Here is a 27,209-nt window from a genome sequence, read left to right on the forward strand (position 1 = left end):
AATGGCGGCTAATTCTAAATCATGAGTCGGATAATTCTTCTCATGCACCTTCAACTGTCTGGAAGCATAAGCTATCACCCGACCATGCTGCATCAACACTGCGCCTAACCCGAGCTTAGATGCATCGGTGTATAGCACAAAATCTCCTTGCCCGGATGGCATGGCTAACACTGGCGCTGAAATGAGAGCTTGCTTCAAAGTATCGAAGCTCTTCTGACACTCGCCGCTCCGCGGGAACTTAGCATTCTTCTTTGTCAGTGAAGTTAGTGGCACTGCTATCGAAGAAAACCCCTGAATGAACTTACGGTAGTAACCTACCAAGCCTAAAAAACTGCGGATTTCTGATGCATTCTTTGGCTCAACCCATTCCTGGACTGCTGCTAACTTAGCTGGGTCAACCTCAATGCCACTGCTAGACACTATGTGACCCAAAAAGGCTACCTTCTCCAACCAGAATTCACACTTACTAAACTTCGCAAATAACTTGCGACTCTGCAAGGTCTGTAGAACTTTACTCAAGTGCTGGCTGTGCTCTTCTTGGCTCTTAGAGTATATAAGAATGTCGTCAATGAGCACTATGAAGAACTGATCTAAGTAGGGCTGAAATACTCGGTTCATGAAAATTGCTGGGGCATTCGTCAGTCCAAACGGCATCACTAAGAAATCGTAATGCCCATACCTGGTCCTGAAGGCTGTCTTATGAACATCTGAATCTTTCACCTTCAGTTGGTGGTACCCTGATCGAAGATCTATCTTAGAGAACAATGTGGCTCCCTGCAACTGATCGAACAAGTCATCGATCCTTGGAAGTGGGTATTTATTCTTGATCGTTACCTTGTTCAATTCTCGGTAATCGATACACAGCCTCATGCTCCCATCTTTCTTCTTTACGAAGAGTACTGGTGCGCCCCACGGTGAGAAACTAGGGCGGATAAATTCCTTGTCTAGAAGCTCCTGAATCTGCTGCTTGAGTTCTAACATCTCAGCTGGAGCTAAACGGTACGGTGCCTTAGAGATTGGCACGGTGCCTAGCACAAGGTCAATGGAAAACTCCACCTCTCTCTCTGGTGGAATACCTGTGACGTCGTCGGGAAAGACGTCTGGGAAGTCTCTGACTATTGGCACATCTGATAATGACGGATTGGGTATGTCAGGTGTTGAAATGATACTGGCGAAGAAAGTCCTGACACCCCTTGGAAATAAGTTTCCGCGCCTGCATGCAAGAGATAATGCGAGGGAAACTTCTCCATCTGGCTGGTTCAAAAAGAAACTGCTCCATACCCAACGGTCTTACTAATACTGACCTTTTCTGAAAATCAATTAGGACTCAGTTCTTCGTCAGCCAGTCCATACCCAAAATAATATCGAATTCTGGCATCAGCAACACTATCAAGTCGGCATATACTAGGTGGCCCTGCAGTTCAAGATCAATGTCCCTGACCACACTAGTAGTTGACAACTCCTCCCCTGATGGGACTATTACTGAATAATTCACGTCGAGTCCAATAGACTTGACGTCTAGATGACTAGCGAAAGATTCTGAGATAAAGGAGTGAGTGGCTCCTGAGTCTATCAGGACCTTCGTGGATACTCTCTTCATAAAAATATTCCCTGAGAGACGATAGTACAACACAAAACTTATGTCCCAAAGTTCTAACATTAACCTCAAGCATAGCGGAAAATTAATATCCCAAGTCACTCAAAAATATTGTTAGCACACTAGTAATTCCAAATAAAATTTCAACATGCAAGGCAAAATAATATTGAGCTTAGGTTGATAAGTTTACCGGTCAGTAATGTTCGTGTCTGGGTTCGCCTCCTGTGCATGCATGGCGAACACTCTGCCTTGAGTCGGCTGCCTCCACTGTGGGCACTCCTTCAACATGTGGTCACTGGCTCGACATTTAAAACCCTTGCCTGACCCATACAAACATTGTCCCGGGTGCTGGCGGTTGCACTTAGGACACACTGGAAAATCACCGGGCGTCTGAGGCGCCCTCGGTTGCTGAAGTGGACCCTTGCCCTTTGGCGGTCCCTGATATGGCCTCTTCCCTGGATGTCCCTGGAAAGGCTTCTTGAACGGAGGCCGTTGCTAGTTGCTGCTGCTGTGGAGCCTGATAGGGCCTCTTGCCCTGCCTGTCAGCCTCAATATCTCTCTGATCCTGTTCTGCCGCTAAGCTCTAGATACGACAATTGCATAAGTCGTAGGACCAGCAACTTGAACATCGCGGCGCAAGATCGGCCGCAACCATCCATAAAATGCCTCAACTTACTCTGGGCATCATTAGCTATCAGGGGCACAAAGTGACAACCCCTCTCAAACTTCCTCACAAACTACGCAACGCTGCTATCCCCCTGACGCAACGTCATGAACTTCCTGGTCAATCTGGATCTTACTTATCCAGTGAAGTACTTGGAGTAGAATATCTCCTTAAATCCGTTCCAAGTCAACGTCTGCAAATTGATCGATGCTGACGCACTTTCCCACCATAGTCTGGCGTCCCCTGACAAAAGGAATGTGGCACACCTGACCTTGTCTGCGTCTGTCAGCTCCATGAAATCGAAGATTACTTCGATGGACTTAATCTATCCTTCAGCTATCATCGGGTCAGTGGTCCCCGAGAACTCCTTTGTGCTCATCCGTCTGAACCTCTCGTATACTGCCTCTGGTCGTATCCACTGTTTCCTGGTTTCCCGCAAACTGTGCGAAGAACTGAGTCATGCCTGCAAGCATCTGTGCCTGAATATCTGGTGGTGGAGGTGGGGGATTGGCCCTCTCCTCATCTCGAGGCTCTCGGTCCTCTTCCCTAGCTTCACGGTTAATCAAACGTCTAGGAGGCATACTGTTCAAACAATTATCCAACACGTAAACCCCATATGCATGAACATAATATCAATAGAATAAGATGCACGTAAATTGAACTTAAAACATAGGCATGCTGATCTCATGACTTAATACTTAATACATGGAAAAATTCAAAAACTTAAAACTTACAGACTTGAGGTGTGACTTCGTGAGCTTCTAGGCAACTGGCAGTAGGCGTAACCCTTTACAAGAACACCGCTCTGATACCAACTGTAACGTACCGTACTTTTAACTACTTAAAATTTGCGGAAAAATGAAAAATTTTCAAAAATGAATCGTGAACCTTCAAAACTCGATAAAACAACCTGTCCATTCCCGACGTAGTTGCATAAAAGATCTCAAAGTAAAGTTTGTCAAAGGTGTTTGCTTAAAATTTCATAACCAGTAGCGTGAAATCAGAGTATTTGACATTTCATAAAAACTTAAAAACTTGGGCGGTCCTCGGATTTAGCATCCTTGCTTAGTCCAAGCCAGCTCCTTGGTCCCCACCCCTAGTCTCCTCAACATCATGCTCACCTGCATCGATCAAGTCTAGTGAGTCTAAAGACTCAACACGTATAAACTAGAGTAACGAGTAATACATAATAAAATCACATGCAACTTTAAAATAAACATACATACGGGAACTTGAACTTGCATAAATAAACTTGAACATACGTACATACATACATAGACGTGCCATAACATGAAACTTTTCTTAAACGTGATTGCATACTTGTACATACTTGAACATACTTAAACTTCATCATTTTTACGTAGAGGCATGTTTCAAAGCAAGTGACTCATAACATAAATCGCCTGATCATACTAAACCACAGTACTGGGCTGACAGGGACGGATCCACTGCCACATACATGAGATCCCCGTTCATGCTTTAACGGGTGGATTGGTCCCCGTTCATGCTTTAACGCTTTTCAATCCTTATCTAAACCTGTTCATGATTTAACGGGGTGGATTGGTCCCTGGTCATGTGATCGAGCAAAACTTGCACTATGGAATCTTTAATAAAAAAAATGATTTTGTATGCTCATAATTAATCGCAAGTGCACGATGTCAAGTAATAGTATAATGTACGTGAGTACGAGTATCGTTCCACTGGAGACTGTATTTGACAATTATTATTTTCAGTTATTCAATCGTTAGCAACGAAAATTGATTGGTTGTTTTAGTACTACTATGCTCGAATAAACATGCAAATAAAAAGATTCAATAATTAAATAATGAAAAATAATATCTAAAATGGTTGATTAAAATTCGATAAGAAATGAATTTGTTGGGAATTTCGGTTCACCTATATCTCGTTAATTAATTAATTCGTTCGATATTGACTGTATGCTTCCGACAGGATTTTCTATTCAATTGAACACACTCTCTCGAGCTATGCCAAACTAATTCTACTAAATGAAGTAATTAAATGTCCTTAATTATTTATCAAGAGCGAATCGCATGTCGGTCTATGAAATCCCCTAGTTTTCGACCCTTAGGACTATAACTATCGGCGCGTATCCAATTTCATATATCTATGTAAATTGTAGATCCATGGATTATACTACTCGTTCCTATTACAAGTTATTCTCTCGAACTCACTCCCAATATAAAAACGTTGTTAAAGTTAGCTACGCTCTAACAACACGATAAAACAATAGTAAAATCAAGTATAAATCAGAAATCGAAATATTGAATTAACTAAATCAGATTTCGGGGTAGGATCCCCTTAAATCCCAAAAAATGTTTTAAATTTAGCTGCTCGAATTCATAATAGACATAAACACAACAATGTTTAAAAGATAAAAACTAAATTAGAAATAATAGATTTGACGAAAATGCAAAGGCGATGCCCGGAAAATTGTCGAATCTGCAATCCAAGCGCGAATTCCTCTTCCAATCTTCGTGGCGGCTCTCCAATAAAGTCTGAATAATAAAAAATGTCCAAATCCCCCTTCTATATCCGCCCCATTCAGATTAAGGGAAGAAATCGTCCAAAATCTTTCCAAAAATACAAGCGCGCCCGGGCGGACATAAGTTTTCGCCTAGACGGATGACCTTCGCACATCTTCTATTTTTATTTTTCTTTGACGCTCCCGGGCGGACCTAAGTTTTCGCCCGGGCGGATGACCTTCGCAAAAACTCCTTCTCTCACGCCTTGGAGGCACCTGGGCGGATGTGAATGTGCGCCCGGGCGGATGGCTTTTGACTTTTTTCTTTAATTTTCAGTTTATGCACGACTCACCTGCATTTCACCAACTAAACGCATGAACAACAATAAAACATGAATTATGCTAAAACAATACAAAATGCATGCAATCGAAATGATAAATGCAACACAATGCGACATAATATGATAAGAAAAACAAGTAAATCCTCCTATATAAACCCCCAATACTAACCTTTTGCTCGCCCTCGAGCAAAACAGGTGACAAGACAAAATGGAATATGACACAAAGTAGCTCGATAGTGAATTATAGTCATTAATTAGCCTCAGCGAAAGTCAACATATTCCCTTTTCGGTCAATGCAAAAGCACAATTCTTCGCACTTTCTTTTGGTCTCGACATTGTTTCAAAAAAAACCTGAACGTATATGTGTGTGTCGTTAATCCTAGCATCATAAATGACAGAGGGATCCATTCTCAACCATGGTCAGAGATTTAAATAAGTCTGTTAGTGTAAATCTTATTCTCCTTTATTCCTCTGCACTCAGTAATCACCAACAACATATTTTTTTTTACTGTATAAAAGGACTAATTTAGAACCTTTCATCTCAGATTCAAATCCATGTGTTTTACATTGTTAGCCAGGAATATGATTTCATTCCTTTATTCGGCTCTTCAACACCTTACATCTCCAACTTTAGCCAGGAATAGGATTTCATTCCTTTATTCGGCTCCCCCACACCTTACATCTCCATCGTTCTTTTTTTTTATGCTGCTTATAGATACCTCGATTCAAGAGAATATCGTCAAGTTCAATTTACACCTTCAAATATCTTCGTTCCCCACTTTAGTTTTAAATTTTCACCATCTTATCATGCATGCTTCTAGTTCTAACATTTGTGCAAAGAAAGTTCAACGTTTTAAATAAAACTTCATGTCTTTACCACAATAGGTGCTAAAGAAGTGCTGGTACACGACAGACAGGGCATGTCTCATCACCTCTTAATCATCCTTGGCTAACAAGTACTACTTCGAACACTGTCGGCTGACATACTCCAATGCAAAAAAAAAGATGACTAAAAACTAAATGTCCACAAACAAAACCAACAAAGAAAGAAAAAAAAATTGAATACATAACACAACACCCATCCACCCCCAATACTAAAGTTGAGCAGTGTCCCCAATGCAACAGACGATAGAAAAGAGGCAGGTAGTGTGTAACAAAATAGATTTAATATGACCTAAACATGCAACAGACACAGAAATAAACAAAATGATCTAAATGAAATGCAGGAAATAAAAAGAAGGGACAGAAGTGACTCCCCTCTCAAAGATCATCCTCCTCGTCGTGCTCCGGTGGTGGCACTCCGGCTGCATTCCCCTGCTGAAGATAGTCAATTTGAAACTGTAAAACTCAACAAAAGTACAAGAAAGAAAATTAAAACGAGTAGAGAGGGAAAGAATTTAGTTCTCAATTTATAGTCGAGAGCTAGACTGCAAGTTCCCCTCAGTTCTGCTTGTTTTGGAATCGAGTGACTCCAATTTGTTGTTCCCCTGTGCCACCTAAATATTTCTTCAGTCGTTGAGCATTGACTGTGAATGGCTCATTTTTTCATCTCTCACAGTTATGTCTCTCGGGGGAAACACCTTGGTGATCATGTAAGGGCCCGTCCACCTTGACTTGAGCTTGCCAGGAAACAGGCACAGCTTGGAGTTGTATAGCAGCACCGTTTCACCTTCTTTGAATTCTCTCGACGTGATGCGCTTGTCAGGTGCTCGCTTTGTACACTCTAAGTACACGTACTTCAGGTGTGGAGGCCATGGTTTTAGCTCACGTGTTGGCGGTTCCTCAATGCTTGACTTCTGAGGGGTCAAATCTCTTCGATCCCCCGTGTCCTCCAATTTCACCCTTTCTGGCTTCTTCCATTGATGGTTGGCATTATAGTACGCCACTCTTGCAGATTTTTCTTCATCAAGTTCATCCTCCTTCAATTCAGTGGTGAGCGTAGCTTCCAATGGGTCCTTCATAGCATCCTGCGCAATTTGACACACAAGTGAATCCGGTGAATGAACTATAAAACAATCATTAGTGTGCAGTGTGTGCTTAAGAGCATTAAAAACATTAAAAGTGATTTCTTCCTTTCCCACTCTCAATCTCACCTTCCCTTCTTGCACTTCAATCACGGCCTTGCGGCCTTGCCGGTTGCAAGGAACGGTCTCCCTAAAATCAAAGGCATCTCTCTATCCTCTTCCATGTCAAGCACCACAAAATCTGTAGGAAATGTAAATTTTCCCACTTTTACCAACACATCTTCTTTAACTCCTCGTGGATGTTTGACGGATCCGTCAGCTAGTTGCAAGGAAATCTGTGTCGGTTTAGGCTCGCCCAATCCAAGTTTCCTGAATACAGATAAAGGCATAAGATTAATGCTCGCACCAAGATCACATAAAGCTTTAGGAAAAATAACATCACCAATCATGCAAAGGATAGAAAAATTCCCTGGATCCTTTAGCTTTCGTGGGATCTGGTTTTAGTACCAATGTAGAGCAATTCTCAGTCAATTTTACCGTCATGTGATCTTCCAACTTCCTCTTATTATCTAAGATGTCTTACAGAAATTTAGCATAACTTGGCATTTGCATCAGAGCATCAGCAAAAGGAATATTAATGTGCAATTTTTTGAATATATCTAAAAACTTACCGAATTGCGCATCCAATTTCGCCTTTTTTAATGCTGCAGGGAAAGGTGGGAGAATTGCAATTGTAGATTGTGCAGTGGGTGCGGGTGTAGATTTAGAAGATTTACCTGTAGATGTGTCAACCGCTCCCTCGCGTTGATCTTCTTTTTCTCTCTCTTCTTGTTCAAGCACTTTTCCACTCCTCAACGCTATGGCTTTGACTTGCTCTTTCGGGTTAGTTTCCGTGTTGCTTGGCAAGGTGCCTGGTTCTTTGCTCGTGATCATTTTAGCCAACTGACCTATCTGATTCTCCAGGCCCTTTATTGATGCATCTTGGTTTTGGAGTCTAGTTTCAGTGGACGAGATAAACTTAGACATCATCTGCTCCAAATTGGACTTCTCTTCTCTAGGAGGATCAGATCTGTACATCGGTTGTTTCCCATATGGTTTTCCTCCTTGTGGCTGATTCTGATTTTTTTGACCACCCCATGAGAAGTTGGGATGTTGCCTCCATCCAGGATTGTATGTGTTTGAGTACGGATCATTCCTTGGACGGTTTTGAATCCCCACTTGATTCACTGGTGCCTCCTCATTCACATAGAAAGGACCACTGTCTTGACAAGCCCTTAACATAGTGTTCTCCTCCGTATTTTTCACTAAATATATCTTGCAAGGCGCATTGCTGTCCCGTTTACGTTCGTGCTGTCTATTTTCCTGTTAAGTGCTTCTAATTGTGCAGTGACAGCTGAAAAATCATTTACCTGGTGTACTCCTGCATTCCTTCGCTGAGTGTTCCTCTCAGATTGAGGGTGATAGCTGCTATCCGCCATCTCCTCTAGTAACTCATACCCCTCTTCGGCCGTTTTCCTCAACACATTTCCGCAGGCCGCAGCATCTATCATGGTTCGGTTAGATTAAATTAAACCATAGTAAAAAGTTTGGACAACTAACCCAAGAGGCAACTCATGATGTGGGCATCTTCGCAATAAGTTTTTGTAGCGCTCCCAAGCCTCGTAGAGTGACTCCTGCACAAATTTAGAGAAGGTGGTTATGTCCTGCTCTCAGCTTCATGGTTTTCGATGGAGGAAAGTATTTCAGAGGAATGCCTTAGCCATGTCTTCCCAGGTTGTGATTGATCCTACAGGTAAACAATTCAACCAAGATTTAGCTTTATCACGCTAAGAGAACGGAAATAAACGTAGTCTAACAGCATAATCTAAAACTCCATTAAATTTAAAAGTATCGCAAATTTCTAAGAAGTCGGCGATGTGAGTGTTCGGATCATCCAGCGCATTCCCCCCCGAATTGGACAGTGTTCTGGATCATTTGAATTATGACTGGCTTGATCTCAAACTGGTTTCCCCTGACAGTTGGTCGTACTATGCTTGGATGTGCTCCATCAAGTGATGGTTGCACATACTCAAGCATGGGTATGCGCCTTGGCTCTTCGACCCTTAGATCTTCGTGATGCTCCTCCTCACGTTCGTTCCTATTCATTATGTCTTTATGCCTCTGCTGTTGTCGTCTCCTGCGAAGGGTTCTTTCAAACTCGGGATCGAATATCTCTAGTTCAGACTCTAGAGACCTTGGCATGCACAAGAGATACCTGCGAAGAAATCGAAGGTGTCGAACAAAGTAAAATAGAGAATGCTAACGTAAATAATTGAAAATAAAATTTTAGATTAACAGACCCCTGCAACGGCACCAAAAACTTGATCGAGCAAAACTTGCACTGTGGAATCTTTAATTAAAAAAATGATTTTGTATGCACAAAATTAATCGCAAGTGCACGATGTCAAGTAATAGTATAATGTACGTGAGTACGAGTATCGTTCCACTGGAGACTGTATTTGACAATTATTATTTTCAGTTATTCAATCGTTAGCAACGAAAATTGATTGGTTGTTTTAGTACTACTATGCTCGAATAAACATGCAAATAAAAAGATTCAATAATTAAACAATGAAAAATAATATCTAAAATGGTTGATTAAAATTCGATAAGAAATGAATTTGTTGGGAATTTCGGTTCACCTACCCCTCGTTAATTAATTAATTCGTTCGATGGTGACTGTATGCTTCCGATAGGATTTCCTATTCAATTGAACACACTCTCTTGAGATATGCCAAACTAATTCTACTCAATGAAGTAATTGAATGTCCTTAATTATTTATCAAGAGCGAATCGCATGTCGGTCTATGAAATCCCCTAGTTTTCGACCCTTAGTACTATAACTATCGGTGCGTATCCAATTTCATATATCTATGTAAATTGTAGATCAACGGATTATACTACTCGTTCCTATCACAAGTTATTCTCTCGAACTCACTCGCAATATAAAAACGTTGTTAAAGTTAGCTACGCTCTAACAACACGATAAAACAATTGTAAAATCAAGAATAAATCAGAAATCGAAATATTGAATTAACTAAATCAGAGTTCGGGGTAGGATCCCCGTAAATCCCAACAAATGTTTTAAATTTAGCTGCTCGAATTCATAATAGACATAAACACAACAATGTTTAAAAGATAAAAACTAAATTAGAAATACTAGATTTGACGAAAATGCAAAGGCGATGCTCGGAAAATTGTCGAATCTTCAATCCATCGGCGAATTCCTCTCCAAGCTTCGTGGCGGCTCTCCAATAAAGTCTGAATAATCAAAAACATCCAAATCCCCCTTCCATATCCACCCCATTCAGAATTAAGGGAAGAAATCGTCCAAAATTTATCCAAAAATACAAGCGCGCCCGGGCGGACAAAAGTTTCTGCCCGGGCGGATGACCTTCGCACATCTTCTATTTTTATTTTTCTTTGACGCGCCCGAGCGGACCTAAGTTTCCGCCCAGGCGGATGACCTTCGCAAAAACTCTTTCTCTCATGCATTGGAGGCGCCCGAGCGGATGGCTTTCGACTTTTTTCTTTAATTTTCAGTTTATGCACGACTGACCTGTATTTTCACCAACTAAACGCATGAACATAATAAAACAAGGATTAAGCTAAAATAATACAAAATGCGTGCAATCTAAATGATAAATGCAACACAATGCGACATAATATGATAAGGAAAACAAGTAAAATCCCCCTATATCATCATGCTTTACCGCTTTCCAATCCCATACATAAATTGGTCACATGACATTTAGCATACCTCAAAAATAAAACATTTTCTTTGCACGTCAAACATACTTACTTGGAGTTGAGGGATTCGTTGGATCTCGCTTGATGCCACTGCTGCACATACTAACATGAATTTAAACACTTAACTTGCATAACTTAGACGTAGGTATTCTTTCTCACCACCGAATTAAATAAATAGCTTTTGACATTCTAGATCACTCGGGACTTGCCCTCGTTAAATCGTCGTACTAACCCATGACATCGAACCCCGAACAATCTCTAAAATGATGTGTGGACATTTCCCAAAAATAAAAGACATGAACTTACTATTAAAACTTGAAAAGAAGAAAGAACAAAATATTTTTACAGATGGGGCCGCGCTCGGGCGGTAAAACATTACCACTTGAGCGCCAGGGTCCGCGTTCGAGGGAGTAATAAATTACCGCTCGAGCGCCGAGCCTTCTGGGGAAAATGCTCGGACAGAAAGAGTGGCGCTCGAGCGGTAAAATATCATCGCTCGGGCGCCGAGTCTTCTGGATTCCGCGACACGAAACTTGAAACTCCTACTAAATCATATGAATCATGAAACAATCTATCGAGACTCATATTAGGACGCTATTACAGGGATTCAACTCAAACAAATGTCCCCAAAACGACGACGCACAACAACTATGCAACATATCTCTAACATGAATTTTGACACCAAAATATTTCTTACGACTTCTAATGTAACCATGTGCTTACCGACACAAGATCGAAAAATCGCAGTTTTTAAAAGAACAGCAAAAACGAGATTTACAGATCCAAAAACGTTCAAAATGCGATCTAAACAATTTCCGCTCAAACCTTACACTTCACACATGTATTTTTACGCATAAAAACAACGCAATACATACTATGACATGATCGACGCAGAAAAAAAAAGAATATACGTGCCTTTTGATAAATAACATTACCGAAACGACGACTCAGACGCGGGAAGGAAGCGAGAGACGATTCGGGACGAACGTGGCACTATCTTTCTTGAAGAAAAGGGACGAAAATAGCTGAATTCTTAGAGGAGGGAGGGGCGGCTGCCACTAGCAAGAAGAACCCTTGGTTTCTCTCAAAAAAATAAAAATCTTAATTGTGTGTGTTAATCGGTTTTAGTGTGTGTAAAAACGTGTAAATGTGTGTGATTGTGTGTAACATGTGTGTGAGTGAGTAATTAGGGGGGAATTACTTAATTTAATAATTAATCAAGCTATTTAAAATGTTAAACCAATTAACAAGCTAATAAAAATGGTAAGCTAATACCCACTTTACTTAAATCTTCTAATTTAAAATAAAATACACACTAAACTTCTAAAATTTTTAAACCCTTAAATCAATAAATAAATAAATTAGGCTTTTAAAATACTAAAACTTATAAGTCATTTAAAATGCCCCTTTCTAACTTAAAATAAAATACCACATTTAAAAATTGCCAAACTCGTCGCCGGTCTCTTCTCCTCGATCCCGTATCAGATGATCGTCTGAAACATGAAACTCGAAAAATATTTAACGTGCATCACATAAATATAATTAATTTAAAATAATGCATTTAAATAAATCATGCATGGCTAAAATTCATTTTAAATTAAAATAAATGATTTAACCATTTAAATTATTGCATGGGTTTTATGTGTGCTGATTTTGGGCTCCACAATAATATCAAATTTGGGCATAGGAAGCACAATAAGATCTGTCAGCATCCACATCTTTGCATAAACGAAGCTCCAGATTCTTGACAATTTTAGACGTGAGCATTTGATCACCGGAAGGAATAGAAACTTTGAAACCCAAACCCATAACTTGAGGAGTAATATTCAGTCTTTTGATGAAGGTTTCAGATATGAATGAATGTGTAGCCCCTGAATCTATCAATGCACAAGTAGCTACCCCCTGAATGTTAATCCTTCCTGAGGCGAAAATGTCTTTTAAATCTTTTAGTGTTGAATCTTAAAGAATTTTTATCATTAATTTCCAAAAGTTATGTGATGATTACGTGTTGAACTTGAGCACTTCTTGAAAAATTGCATTATAGCCCTTCAATTTTTCGAAATTTTCATTTTAGTCCCCAAATTTTCGAAAATTGTACATTTGACCCCAAAATTTTCAAAACTCCTATAAATCCCTTAGTTATGATTTTCTTTAAATTTTGGCCCTCAAACTTTTTATTTGGAATCAAATCATCCTTTACATAAAATAAGGCACAAAATTAGGATCATTTTCTATGGTTTCTAAAATCATATATTAAGTTCAACTAGGTAGAACATGCAACCTAATTTCCACACTAGGTTAAATCTTGTTCCCCATTCAATTATAATAACCATTTTAACATTTCATGCAATAATAAACAATATAAAAATGTTAAATGACTAGGTTACCCGTGATAAGCGTAGTGTCTGCCTCCTTCTCGGCTTCTTCAGCATTCATAACATAAGCTCATCCCACAGTAGGCCCTTTCCTCTTCGGGTAATCAATAGCTTTGTGCCCAACCTCCTTACAGTAGAAACACTTGAATGGCCCCCATTCACAATTGCCAAGATGTAGGCGATTGCACTCCTTGCATAGTTGCCTCTCTGAAGGCTTTGGTGCTCCAGGATTCTGTGGCCTTTTCTCTCCTTGCTTCATGCTTTGACCTTGGGGCTTTTGAGGCCCTTGAGGTCTAGGAGGTCCCGTATACTGTTGATAGAGGTGGATTTTACGTGTTTTTCGGACCATGTTTTGTCGTATTGTGTTGCATTTATAATTTATATTTCATGCATTTGGTGTTATTGTAGCATAATTTATATTTTCTTGTTGCTCCTGAGTTTGATTGGTAAAAATACAGGTGAATCGCGAAGAAACTGAAAATTTAAGGGAAAATTCGAAAGTCACCCGCCCGGGCGCCTTGAAGATGCGGAAAAGGGATTTTTACGAAAGTCATCCGCCCGGGCGGAAACTTATATCCGCCCGGGCGGGCCGAGGAAAAATTAAATACCAAATCTGCGAAGACCATCCGCCCGGGCGGAAACTTATGTCCGCCCGGGCGCACCTGTAATTTTGGAAAAAGTTTTGGACGATTCCTTTCCTTAGTTCTGGATATGGGCAATATGGTAAGGAGGGTTGGACGTTTTTCTGGATCATTCAGACTTCATTCTTCAGCCACCACAAGCCTTGGATAGGAATTCACGCTCGGATTGAAGATTTGACGACTTCCGGGCATCGTTCTTCGCAATTTTCGTCAACTCTAGTAGTTCTTATTTAGGTTTTATCATTTGAACTTAGTTTTGTTTAGTTTCGCTATGAATTTTAGTAGCTAAACTTCATTATTTGTTGGGATTTAAGGGGATCCTACCCCAAACTTTGTTTTAATTAATTTATATTTCGATTTCTGGTTTATTCTTGATTATACTATTGTTTTTCTTCGTCTTGTTAGAGCGTAGTTAACTTTAACAATGTTTTCATATTGCGAGTGAGTTCGAGAGAATAACTTGTGATAGGAACGAATAGTCTGATCCGTGGATCTACAATTTGCATAGATATATGAAATTGGATACGCGTCGATAGTCATAGTCCTAAGGGTCGAAAATTAGGGGATTTCATTGATCGAAATGCGATTCACTCTTGATAAATAATTAAAGACATTTAATTACTTCATTGAGTAGAATTAGTTTGGCATAGCTCGAGAGAGTGTGCTCAATTGAATAGGAAATCCTGTGGGAAGCATATGATCATTATCGAATAAATTAATTAATTAACGAGAGGTAGGTGAACCGATATTCCCAACAAATTCATTTCTTATTGAATCTTACTCAACCATTTTAGACATTTTATTTCATTACTTGATTTTGAATAATTTTGTTTGCATGTTTATTTGATTTTAGTAGTAATAAAACACCCAATCACTTTTCGTTGCTAAAGATCTAATAACTGGAAATAATAATTGTTAAATACAGTCTTCAGTGAAACGATATTCGTACTCCGGTACATTATACTATTATGTGACAACGTGCACTTGCGATTAATTTTTGAGCATATAAAACTATATTTTTATTGAGGATTCCACAATGCAAGTTTTGCTCGATCAAGTTTTTGGCGCCGTTGTCGGGGACTGTTAATCTACAATTTTATTTTTAGTTATTTTCTTTAGCATTATTTTATTTTTCTTGAGCTAACACTCCATATTTTATTCCAGATATCTTGTCTAGTGCATGCCAAAGTCACTTGACGTGGAGCTTGATCCTGAAATTGAAAGAACTTTCCGCAGGCGAAGACAACAACAGAGACTTAAAAAACCGCTGGAGAGACACGAGCAAGAACGTGAGGAGGAACAGCGTGAAGATAGACAAGTTGAGATGCCACGCCGCATACGGATGCTAGAGTATGCCTAGCCTTCTTTGGAGGGTGCACATCCTAGCATTGTGAGGCCTATCGTGCAGGCAAATCACTTTGAAATCAAGCCAGCTATAATCCAGATGATTCAGAACATAGTCCAATTTGGAGGAACTGCAGTTGATGACCCAAACACGCACATCGCGGATTTTCTTGAAATTTGCGATACTTTTAAATTCAATGGAGTTTCTGATAATGCTGTTAGGTTGCGTTTTTTTCCTTTCTCTTTACGTGATAAAGCTAAAGCATGGTTAAATTGTTTGCCTGTAGGTTCGATCACTACATGGGAAGATATGGCGAAAGCATTTCTCATTAAATACTTTCCTCCATCAAAGACCATGAAGCTGCGGGCAGACATTACAACATTTGCTCAATTCGATCAGGAGTCTTTATATGAGGCATGGGAACGCTTCAAGGATCTACTACAAAGATGTCCACATCATCGAATTACCACTTGGGTTAGTCGTTCAAACATTTTATTATGGTTTTCTTACTCCTAACCGTACTATGATAGATGCTTGCTGCTTGTGGAAACTTGTTGAGAAAAACTGCGGAAGAAGGATATGAGTTGTTGGAGGAGATGGCTGCTAGCAGTTATCATCCTCAATCTGACAGGAACAACCAGCGGAGAAGTGCAGGAGTTCATCAGGTAATTGATTTTTCTGCCATTACTGCACAACTTGATGCATTGAACAGGAAACTGGACGGCTTGAACATGGGTGGCACAGCTATGCGTCTTCAAGAGATATTCTGTGAGAAATGTGGAGGTGAACACTATGTGAAAGACTGTCAATATGGCAATCCCTTCTACGTGTTAAATGAGGCACCGGTGAATCAAGTGGGAGTCCAAAACCGCCAAAGGAATGACCCTTATTCGAACACATACAATCCTAGGTGGAGGCAACATCCCAACTTCTCATGGGGCGGTCAAAACAGTCAGAATCGACCGCAAGGAGGACAACCATATGGAAACAACCGATGTACAGATCTGATCCTCCTAGAGAAGAAAAATCCAACCTGGAGCAAATGATGTCTAAGTTTATTTCATCAACTGAAACTAGACTTCAAAACCAGGATGCATCGATAAAAGGGCTCGAGAATCAGATTGGACAGTTAGCAAAAATGATAACAAGTAGAGAGCCATGCACCTTGCCGAGTAACACCGAGACAAATCCAAAAGAGCAAGTGAAGGCCATCGAGTTGAAGAGTGGGAAAAGTTTTAGAGTCAAGAGAAAAAGAGAAAACTCAAACATTGGATGAACATACTGAGACATCTAAAGGTAAGTCCTCTAACACTGCACCGGCACCCACTGCACAATCAAAAATTGTTATTCCTCCACCTTTCCCTGCAGCATTGAAAAAAGCAAAACTAGATGCACAATTCGGTAAGTTTCTTGAGGTATTTAAAAAATTGCATATCAATATTTCCGTTCGCCGATGCTTTAATGCAAATGCCTAGTTATGCTAAATTTTTGAAGGATATTTTAGCAAACAAGAGAAAATTGGAGGATCACATGACGGTAAATCTAACTGAAAATTGCTCTGCTTTGGTGCAAAACAAAATCCCACCGAAACTTAAAGATCCAGGGAGTTTTTCTATTCCTTGCATGATTGGTGATGTTGTTTTTCATAAAGCCTTGTATGATCTTGGTGCAAGTATTAATCTTATGCCGTTGTCTGTGTTTAGGAAACTGGGATTGGGCGTGCCTAAGCCAACGAGGATGTCTTTACAACTGGCTGACAGATCTGTCAAGTATCCACGAGGAGTGATTGAGGATGTGTTAGTTAAAGTGGACAAATTTATTTTTCCTGCGGACTTCGTGGTGCTTGACATGGAAGAAGACATGGAGATGCCTTTGATTTTGGGGAGACCATTCCTTGCAACTGGCAAGGCTCTGATTGATGTTCAAGAAGGGAAGTTGAGATTGAGAGTGGGGGAGGAAGAGATTACTTTTGATGTCTTTAATGCACTTAAGCACACTTTACATTCTGATAGTTGTTTTAGAATTGATGCTTTTGATCCTCTTGTGTCTAACTATGTGCAGGATGCTTTTAGAGATCCTTTGGAAGCGAGGAATTGGACGAAGAAAAAGCTGAAATAGTGGCATACTCCAGTGAGGATGAGACTGGAAGATCTGGGGGATCGAAGAGATTTGACACCTCCCAAGTCAAGCATAGAGGAACCACCGACGCTTGAGCTCAAACCATTGCCTCCGCACCTAAAGTACGTGTACCTAGGTGAGAATAACATTTTACCTGTCATTATTTCTGCTGCTTTGACAGATGTGATGGAGGACGAACTGTTGAAAGTCTTGAGAGCGCACAAGAGTGCATTTGCGTGGAAAGTGGCAGATATTAAAGGGATAAATTTATCAGTCCGCATGCACAAGATATTGATGGAAGAAAAGTACTCGCCTCTCGTGCAACCTCAGAGAAGATTGAATCCAAAGATGCAAGAGGTAGTAAAGACAGAAACTATCAAACTCCTTGATGCATGTATCATCTATCCTATATCTGATAGTGCATGGGTAAGTCCTGTTCAGTGTGTGCCGAAAAAAGGTGGGATTACTGTGATCACAAATGAAAATAATGAATTAATACCCACTAGGACTGTTACGGGATGGCGTGTGTGCATTGATTATAGGAAATTAAATGATGCCACCCGTAAAGACCACTTTCCCCTTCCCTTTATTGATCAAATGCTTGAGAGGTTAGCGGGTCATGAGTTTTATTGCTTTTTGGATGGGTATTCTGGGTATAACCAAATCATGATTGCGCCCGAGGACCAAGAGAAAACCACTTTCACTTGTCCTTATGGCACTTTTGTGTTTAGACGGATGCCTTTTGGTTTGTGTAATGCCCCGGCCACCTTTCAGCGATGCATGACCGCGATATTTCATGACATGATAGAAACTTTCTTGAAATTTTTATGGATGACTTCTCGATTTTTGGCCCTTTTTTTGATGACTGTTTGCAGAACTTGAAGGTGGTGTTGATGAGATGTGAGGAGACGAATTTGGTGCTGAATTGGGAAAAGTGTCATTTTATGGTGCAAGAAGGGATAGTATTGGGACACAAGATATCAGAGCATGGAATAGAGGTGGATAAGGCAAAAGTCGAAGTTATCAAGAACTTACCACCTCCGACATCCATCAAGGGAGTTAGAAGTTTTCTAGGCCACGCCGGCTTTTATCGGCATTTTTTCAAAGATTTTTCTTAAATTGCCAAACCTCTATCTTCCTTACTTATGAAAGATGTGCCCTTTGACTTTAATTCTGACTGTGTACAGGCATACGAGGATTTGAAGGAGCGCTTGGTGACGGCTCCTGTCCTGGTGGCACCAGATTGGGATCTACCTTTCGAGATCATGTGCGACGCCAGTGACACTGAGGTGGGAGCTGTGCTTGGCCAGCGGCAAAACAAGGTATTTCATACAATTTACTATGCAAGTAAGACCTTAGATGAGGCGCAATTGAATTATGCAACAAATGAAAAGGAATTACTTGCAGTAGTATTTGCGCTTGACAAATTTCATTCCTATCTTGTTCTGTCTAAAGTCATCGTTTACACAGACCACTTTGCACTAAAATATTTACTGGCTAAGAAAGATGCGAAGCCACGACTAATTAGGTGGATTTTACTGTTGCAAGAGTTCGATTTAGAAATAAAGGATAAGAAGACTGTTGAAAATGTGGTAGCTGATCATCTTTCTAGGCTAGAGCACGTTAGTAAAAATTTTGAAAACGATCAAATAGATTATTGGTTTCCGGATGAACAACTTCTAGCGGTAACAAATTGTCCTTGGTTTGCAAACTTTGCGAATTTTCTTGTTACAGGCTCACCCCCTCCAAATTTAACATTTCACCAAAGAAAGAAATTTTTTTCGGACGTGAAATATTATTTTTGGGAGGAACCCTTCTTGTTCAAAATATGTGCAGATTCTATGATCAGAAGGTGTGTTGCAGAGGAAGAGTTTGGTCAAATTCTCAATCATTGCCATGACCGTGAGGTAGGTGGTCACTTTGGACCAACAAGGACGGCATCTAAGGTACTCGAATGTGGCTTTTATTGGCCATCCCTATTTAAAGATGCTCGTTCTTATGTGCTAGCCTGTGATAAATGCCAGCGGACAGGTAACATCTATAACCGTCATGAAATGCCATTGAATAACATCATTGAGTGTGAGGTTTTTGACGTGTGGAGGATAGACTTCATGGGACCGTTTCCCATCTCATTCACGAAAAAATATATTTTGGTGGCGGTTGACTATGTGTCTAAATGGGTAGAGGCAGAAGCATTTGCCACCAATGATGCTCAAGTGGTCCTGAAATTTTTAAAGAAAAATATTTTTAACAGGTTTGGGACACCACGAGCAATCATTAGTGATGGTGGCATCCATTTTTGCGACAAACTATTTGAAAAAATTTTGAGCAAATATGGTGTGACACATAAGATATCTACGCCCTATCACCCCCAGACGAGTGGTCAAGTTGAGGTGTCTAATCGAGAAATCAAGCGAATTTTGGAAAAAATAGTGGGTGTCAGTAGGAAAGATTGGTCGGTGAGGTTAGATGATGCTCTTTGGGCATATAGGACTGTGTTTAAAACACCTATAGGCACTACACCATATAGGTTGTTGTTTGGTAAAGCATGTCATTTACCTGTAGAGTTAGAACATCGAGCATACTGGGCTACAAAAGCATTAAACTTTAATTTTACTGATGCAGGTGAACGACGTCTGCTGCAACTGGATCAGTTGGAGGAATTCCGGAAACCTGGCATATGATCTTGCACTGTCATACAAGGAGAAGACGAAGAAGACCCATGACAAGCGGATCATCGAGAGGGAATTCAAGGAAGCTGACAATGTCCTACTCTACAACTCCCGATTGCGACTATTCCTTGGAAAGTTGAAGTCGCGATGGTCTGGCCCATTCGTGATTGCCAAAGTCTATCCATCAGGGAGCTGTAGAATTGAAAGATGGAAAGGATGGGACATTTACGGTCAATGCACAGCGACTGAAACACTACATGGGTGGCACAGTTGAGCCACAACTTGGAATCACCCGATTCCAGGACAATCCGAACTGAAATTGACCGACAGTCTAGCTCTCGACTATAAATTGAGAACTACCTCTCTCTCCCTTATCTTGCATTTAATTCGATTTTTAGTTTGTGTTCTTTTTATTTTACATTCAAAAAAAAAGGCGAATATATGAAGAGCCGTGAAGGTTCCGCCCGGGCGGAGGTTTATTCCCGCCTGGGCGGGTCCCTTTTGAAAAATGTTTACAAAAAAGCCGTGAGATTTTCGCCCGTGCGGCATTGTGAAAAACTTTTTAAAAGCCGAGAGTCATCCGCCCGGGCGGAAACTTATATCCGCCCGGGCGGATCGCGCAGATTTTTAAATTTGTACCTTCTTCTCTCCTTCTCCCATTCGAAACCCTCGCCCCCCCTTCGAATTTTTTCGCCCCTTCCCTCTAAATCTTGCTCAAATCTCTTGCCTTGCACCAATTTCAGGTACAAATCGTGGGTCTCCATCTTCACCCAGCATCAAGAAGCAATTTTCCGGCCACCTCTGCAATTTCTCCGGCCACCGCTGCAATTTCCGGCCGCCGCCTCCGAGTTCCGGCGAGCATTCTCTTGGCGATACACCCTCCTACTCCGGGCTTATTGTTTTTTCAGAAATCATCGTCAAAAATGGCACCAAAAAAGGCTCGGGTAAGTCACACCGCTTCTTCATCTTCATCCCGTAACTCTCAGATATTTGTTAATGAGACTGCTAGGGAACGCTACGAAAATTCAAAAATACATAGAGCTCCGCTTCGCGAACGTGGTTTCCAGTTTGAGCAATACATATTTATTACAAATCAAATTTAGAGTAGAAGTTGGGGAAAATTTTGTCGTCAACCGCAAGCTGCGGTGGTACCAGTGGTGAGGGAATTTTATGCCAATGCAGCTGAAAGAAGCGATGGTAAGGCATTTGTGAGAGGGAAGTTGGTCGATTTTAGTTCAGCGGAGATTAATAGGGTGCTTGAGACACCAGCGGTGGATGACTCGGTTTATGTGGCCTGGGCGGCAGAACCAAATTTAGACTTGATGATGCAAAGAATCTGTTATCCGGGGTCTCCGTGGAAGACACCTGGCTCGCACACCTGTTTTGCAGAGAAATATTTGCTTGTCCCAGCTTCATTGTGGTATGCATTTCTGGCCACACGTTTGATGCCAGTCGAGCACACTAGCGAAGTCCAGAGGGAGAGAGGACTGCTACTTTATGCACTGATCACTCACATGCCACTCAATGTGGGCAGGATAATCCATTCGCAGATCCAGCTGAGCATTCATAATTCGAATGTGGCATTGTTCTTCCCCCACATTATCACAGAGCTATGTGCGGGCGCGGGGGTCTTTTTTCAGGATGACGATGAGTGGTTGCCACCGACCAAGGCCCTCGATGACGCTAGCTGGTTGCAGAAAATAGCAGTGCGGCGGAAGGCTTTACCGTAGTTTGGACCCCCTCTGGGACGGATTTACTTTTGATCCCGTGCCACAGCAGCCCCCACCACCGACCCTGCGACCTCGACGTCGCCTTTTTCAGGACCTGATGGACGAATTTGCGGCCTTTGCGGACCATCAGTTACAGTGGCAGGCTGTGAGTCAGACGTATCAGACGGCTACTGATGCCATGCTTCGCCTATCCCTGAGCCACAGTGGTGTCGACCCAGCCCTTCTCCCACCACCCATGCCAGCTTTCCCGCCACCATTTCAGTTCCATTATGCTGATGCCCCAGAGCCGGATGCTGGTGTCATTCCCCCGAAGGCGCACGAGGAGGAGGATCAGTGAGAGGGGAGTCACTTCTATCCCTTCTTTTCGTTATCGCATTTCATTTCGTTCAGTTTATTTATTTTCGTTTATCTTGCATGCTTAGGATATCCTACATTCATTTTGTTGTGCCTATCTGTCTCTTTTTCTATCGTCTGTTGCATTGGGGACACTGCTTGACTTTAGTATTGGGGGGTGGATGGGTGTTGTTTTATATGTTCATTTTTGGTGTTTTGTTGGCTATATTTGTTGTCATTTAGTGATCAGTTAGTTTTGCATATGTTTGTGTGTCAGCCGACAGTATTCGATATAGTACTTGTTAGCCAAGGATGATCAAGAAGTGATGAGACATGCCCTATTGATCGTGTACTCGCATTTCTTTAGCACTTACTGTGGTAGAGACATGAAGTTTTATTTCGAGTATTGAACTCTCTTTACACGAATGTTAGAACTAAAAGCATCCATGATAAGAGGGTGAAAATTTTAAACTAAAGTGGGGAACAAAGATGTTTGAAGGTGTGAATTGAGCTTGACTATATTCTCTCGAATCGAGGTATCTATCAGCAACCAAATAAAAAAAAAGAAAAAAAGAAGAGAAATTTGGAGATGTAAGGTGTGGGGGAGCCGAATAAAGGAATGAAATTCCATTCCTGGCTAAAGTTGGAGATGTAAGGTGTTGTGGAGCCGAATTACGGAATGAAATCCTATTCCTGGCTAAAAAAAAATAAAAAAAATAATAACAAAATGAAAAACTCATGGATTTGAATCTGAAATGAAAAGTTCTAATATAGTCCTTTCATTACTGTATTCTTATTCAGAAAAGAAAAAAAAAATTGTTGCTGATGGATACTAAGGCAAAGGAATAAAGGAGAGTGATATTTACACTAACAGGCTGATTTAAATCTCTGACAATGGTTGAGAATGGATCCCTCTGTCATTTGTGATGCTAGGACTAACAACACACACACACGTTCAGACTTTATTTGAAACCACGTCTAGACCAAAGGAAGTGCAAAGACCTATGCGTTTGTATTGATCGACAAGGGAATATGTTGAGTTTCACTGAGGCTAGTTGATGACTATGAATTCACTGTCAAGCTACGTTGTGTCATGTTCTATTTTTTCTTGTCACCTGTTTTGCTCGAGGGCGAGCAAAAAGTTAGTATTGGGGGGTTGATAGAGGTGGATTTTACGTGTTTTTCCGACCATGTTTTGTCGTATTGTGTTGCATTTATAATTTATATTTCATGCATTTGGTTTTATTGTAGCATAATTTATATTTTCTTGTTGCTCCTAAGTTTGGTTGGTAAAAATACAGGGGAATCGCGAAGAAACTGAAAATTTAAGGGAAAATTCGAAAGTCACCCGCCCGGGCGCCTTGAAGATGCAGAAAAGGGATTTTTACGAAAGTGATCCGCCTGGGCGGAAACTTATATCCGCCCGGGCGGGCCGAGGAAAAATTAAATACCAAATCTGCGAAGACCATCCGCCTGGGCGGAAACTTATGTCCGCCCGGGCGCACCTGTAATTTTGGAAAAAGTTTTGGACGATTCCTTTCCTTAGTTCTGGATATGGGCAATATGGTAAGGAGGGTTGGACGTTTTTCTGGATCATTCAGACTTCATTCTTCAGCCACCACAAGCCTTGGATAGGAATTCACGCTCGGATTGAAGATTTGACGACTTCCGGGCATCGTTCTTCGCAATTTTCGTCAACTCTAGTAGTTCTTATTTAGTTTTTATCATTTGAACTTAGTTTTGTTTAGTTTCGCTATGAATTTTAGTAGCTAAACTTCATTATTTGTTGGGATTTAAGGGATCCTACCCCAAACTTTGTTTTAATCAATTTATATTTCGATTTCTGGTTTATTCTTGATTATACTATTGTTTTTCTTCGTGTTGTTAGAGCGTAGTTAACTTTAACAATGTTTTCATATTGCGAGTGAGTTCGAGAGAATAACTTGTGATAGGAACGAATAGTATGATCCGTGGATCTACAATTTGCATAGATATATGAAATTGGATACGCGTCGATAGTCATAGTCCTAAAGGTCGAAAACTAGGGGATTTCATTGACCGAAATGCGATTCACTCTTGATAAATAATTAAAGACATTTAATTACTTCATTGAGTAGAATTAGTTTGGCATAGCTCGAGAGAATGTGCTCAATTGAATAGGAAATCCTGTGGGAAGCATATGATCATTATCGAATAAATTAATTAATTAACGAGGGGTAGGTGAACCGATATTCCCAACAAATTCATTTCTTATTGAATCTTACTCAACCATTTTAGACATTTTATTTCATTACTTGATTTTGAATAATTTTGTTTGCATGTTTATTTGATTTTAGTAGTAATAAAACACCCAATCACTTTTCGTTGCTAAAGATCTAATAACTGGAAATAATAATTGTTAAATATAGTCTTCAGTGGAACGATATTCGTACTCCGGTACATTATACTACTACTTGACATCGTGCACTTGTGATTAATTTTTGAGCATATAAAACTATATTTTTATTGAGGATTCCACAGTGCAAGTTTTGCTCGATCAACTGTTTCTTGTTTGGCTGATTGTTATTGTGGTGTTGTTGCCTCTTGCGCTGCAATTCAAACTCAATATCCCTCAAAGCTTGCTCAGACCTGAATGCACAAGTGGTAGCAGTAGCATAATCCAATGGATGCATCATCATAACATTATTTCGTAAGGTAGGTCGTAGGCCATCCATGAAGTGTCTAAGCTTCTCTGCTGGATCCCTCGCAATAAGGGGTACAACGTGACAACCCCTATCAAATTTCTTCACAAACTCCGCAATAGTCAAGTCTCCCTGACGGATGCTCATAAACTCCCTCTTCAGTCGTCCTCTAACATCAGCAGTAAAATATTTCTCATAGAAAATCTCCTTGAATTGAGGTCAAGTAATAGTAGCAAGGTTAACACCACTGCTCAGCTCCTTCCCACCATAAGGAAGCATCATCCCTAAACAGGTAAGTGGCACACCTCACACGGTCAGCATCACCCATATTCAGGTAGCGAAAGTGTACCTCGAGTGATCGAATCCAGCTCTCAGCAGCAAAAGGATCGGTAGTGCCAGAATATTCCTTTGGCCCTAGCCTCCGGAATTGATCATAGATATCCTGTGGTGGTCCTAGGTGCCTGCTGTAATAGCTGCTGCTTGTAACTGCTTTAACTGCTGCGGTAACTGCTGCTGCTGTATCTGATGCTCGAAGAGACGATCCATTCCCTCTAAAGCACGAGTAGCAGCTGTTAGAGTAGGTGCCCGACAAGCCAACTTGTGGCTTGGGCTTTATTGATTCTAATGTAAAACAATCTTATTTTAATAATATTTTACGATTTTATTCGATTATGGCATTATACTTTATCTGTATACCAATGCAAGCTGCATAGATAATTTTCTTGAATATACAATAGGTACCATGAGGTCTGCGTCACAACGTAAGATCACTGAAACTCATTAGGAAGTGTACCGTATATTCTAAACAGGTTCCTAGGTCGAATCAACCGCCTAAAACAAGGATAAAGGTCGCTCGAGTTTGAGACTAGCATATGTGGTGTAAACGCCATGTTTCATTGGCAAGGGCATTGAGATGTCCATTCACACAGATAGGTGATCATATGATGATGCACTGAACAACCCTCCCTCGGACTGTCCAAGTGGTTCTCATCTTATCGAGTGGAATAGTCCGCAGTTATGGTTGTACCCCATTAGTCCTATGACCCGGGACAATATAGGGCTATATGTACTAGCATGCACTTTGATCCGTTTACCGACTCCATCGAGGGTCATCAGGTGGCGAGGTTGAGTGTAGTTTCGAAATACGTAGGAGCAAATGCATTGTAGTCGGGGATTCATCATTCGAAATGGAAGTTAGCATGATTGCTAAATAAGGAAGGAGAGTGGAACTGCCTATTTTGTGAAGGAGTTCACTAAGACTGGCATCTGCCAAATATGGTAACTGCCATATATGGTAAGTTCTAAATTTGGCAAATGAAAATTTTGATCTTCAAAATTTTTGATTTTCATTATATGAACAAAATTTGTATCCTTGACAAATCGGCGCTCTCGGATCGTCGATCGGGTTATAATGAGTTCGAAATCATTTATTTAGTGAATTGAGAATTTATTAATTAAAATATTATGCTAATAGTGGTGAGTACTAACATGCACAAATTCTCATATATATTCTAGATGAGTCTAGAATTAAATTAACAAAGGAGTTAATTTATTAATTAAATAATGATTATTTAATTTAATTAATATACATGTATATATTTTATATGTTGATATAAAATATGTGTATATAATATTATTATATCATGTATTATTAAAGGTTAATAAATACATTATATATTAATTATATGAGAGTTTAAATATAATGAAATTATTAGAGTCCTTGTGGGAGATGGAATCCTAATTAGATTAGGAGTCTCACTCTATAAATACATCATTAGGGCTCATTGTTGGATGATGAAAATTGCACACAAAAACCACTCCAAAACCTCTCCTCCCTTGGTTGCAAAGTCACGACCACTTCATTGATTTGGGGAAGAAATTTTGGCCAAAAAGCAAATTGAATTTGCTTAATTAATGATTAAGAATCATTAATTATTGGTTAATTATTGATTAAGAATCAATAAGAAAAAATTAAAAAAATCTTCCCACCTTTTGAAAGCTAACTCTCGGCCAGGACAAAGAGAAATTGGTGAGAATTTCGGCCACCTTCCTTCTTCCACCGCCGCGCCGCTTCGTCTCCGGATTTTGAAAATTCGGAGGCTACAGTCTCAACACACAAATCGCTTGCGATTTCTAGTGCAATCCAAGCGAGGAACAAAGTTTTAGATCGTGGACCAAATTAGGCGATCAAATCTGAAGAGCAATTTGTAGGGATTTACAAGAAAGGCTAAATCTGCCTAAACACCGGAATAGTTTAGAGTCCAACGTTAAGAACGTGAAGGTATAATTTTATTAACACCCTATGAATGTTTTAAACAACGACGCCCAAGAACGAAATTTTTAAACTTCCGCTGCGTCTTGGGTGCGAGAATACGATGTCCCAACAGCAGCATCCCCTGGAGGTGGTGGTGGGGGTGCATTCTCTTGATGGTTCACGCTGTTCTCGGCTTGATTCTCATTAACAGGGGCACGTCTAG

General features: G+C 40.4%; 1 non-coding gene across 1 annotated transcript; it reads right to left on the reverse strand.

Moving 5' to 3' along the window:
- Window positions 1–15,555: 15,555 nt before the first annotated feature.
- Window positions 15,556–15,662, reverse strand: LOC142525691 (small nucleolar RNA R71). Its single transcript, XR_012815141.1, has one exon. It is a non-coding gene; the product is annotated as a small nucleolar RNA R71 (small nucleolar RNA).
- Window positions 15,663–27,209: the final 11,547 nt, after the last annotated feature.

This window comes from Primulina tabacum, chromosome 14, assembly GCF_025594145.1.
Source record: "Primulina tabacum isolate GXHZ01 chromosome 14, ASM2559414v2, whole genome shotgun sequence".
Taxonomy (NCBI): Eukaryota; Viridiplantae; Streptophyta; class Magnoliopsida; order Lamiales; family Gesneriaceae; genus Primulina; species Primulina tabacum.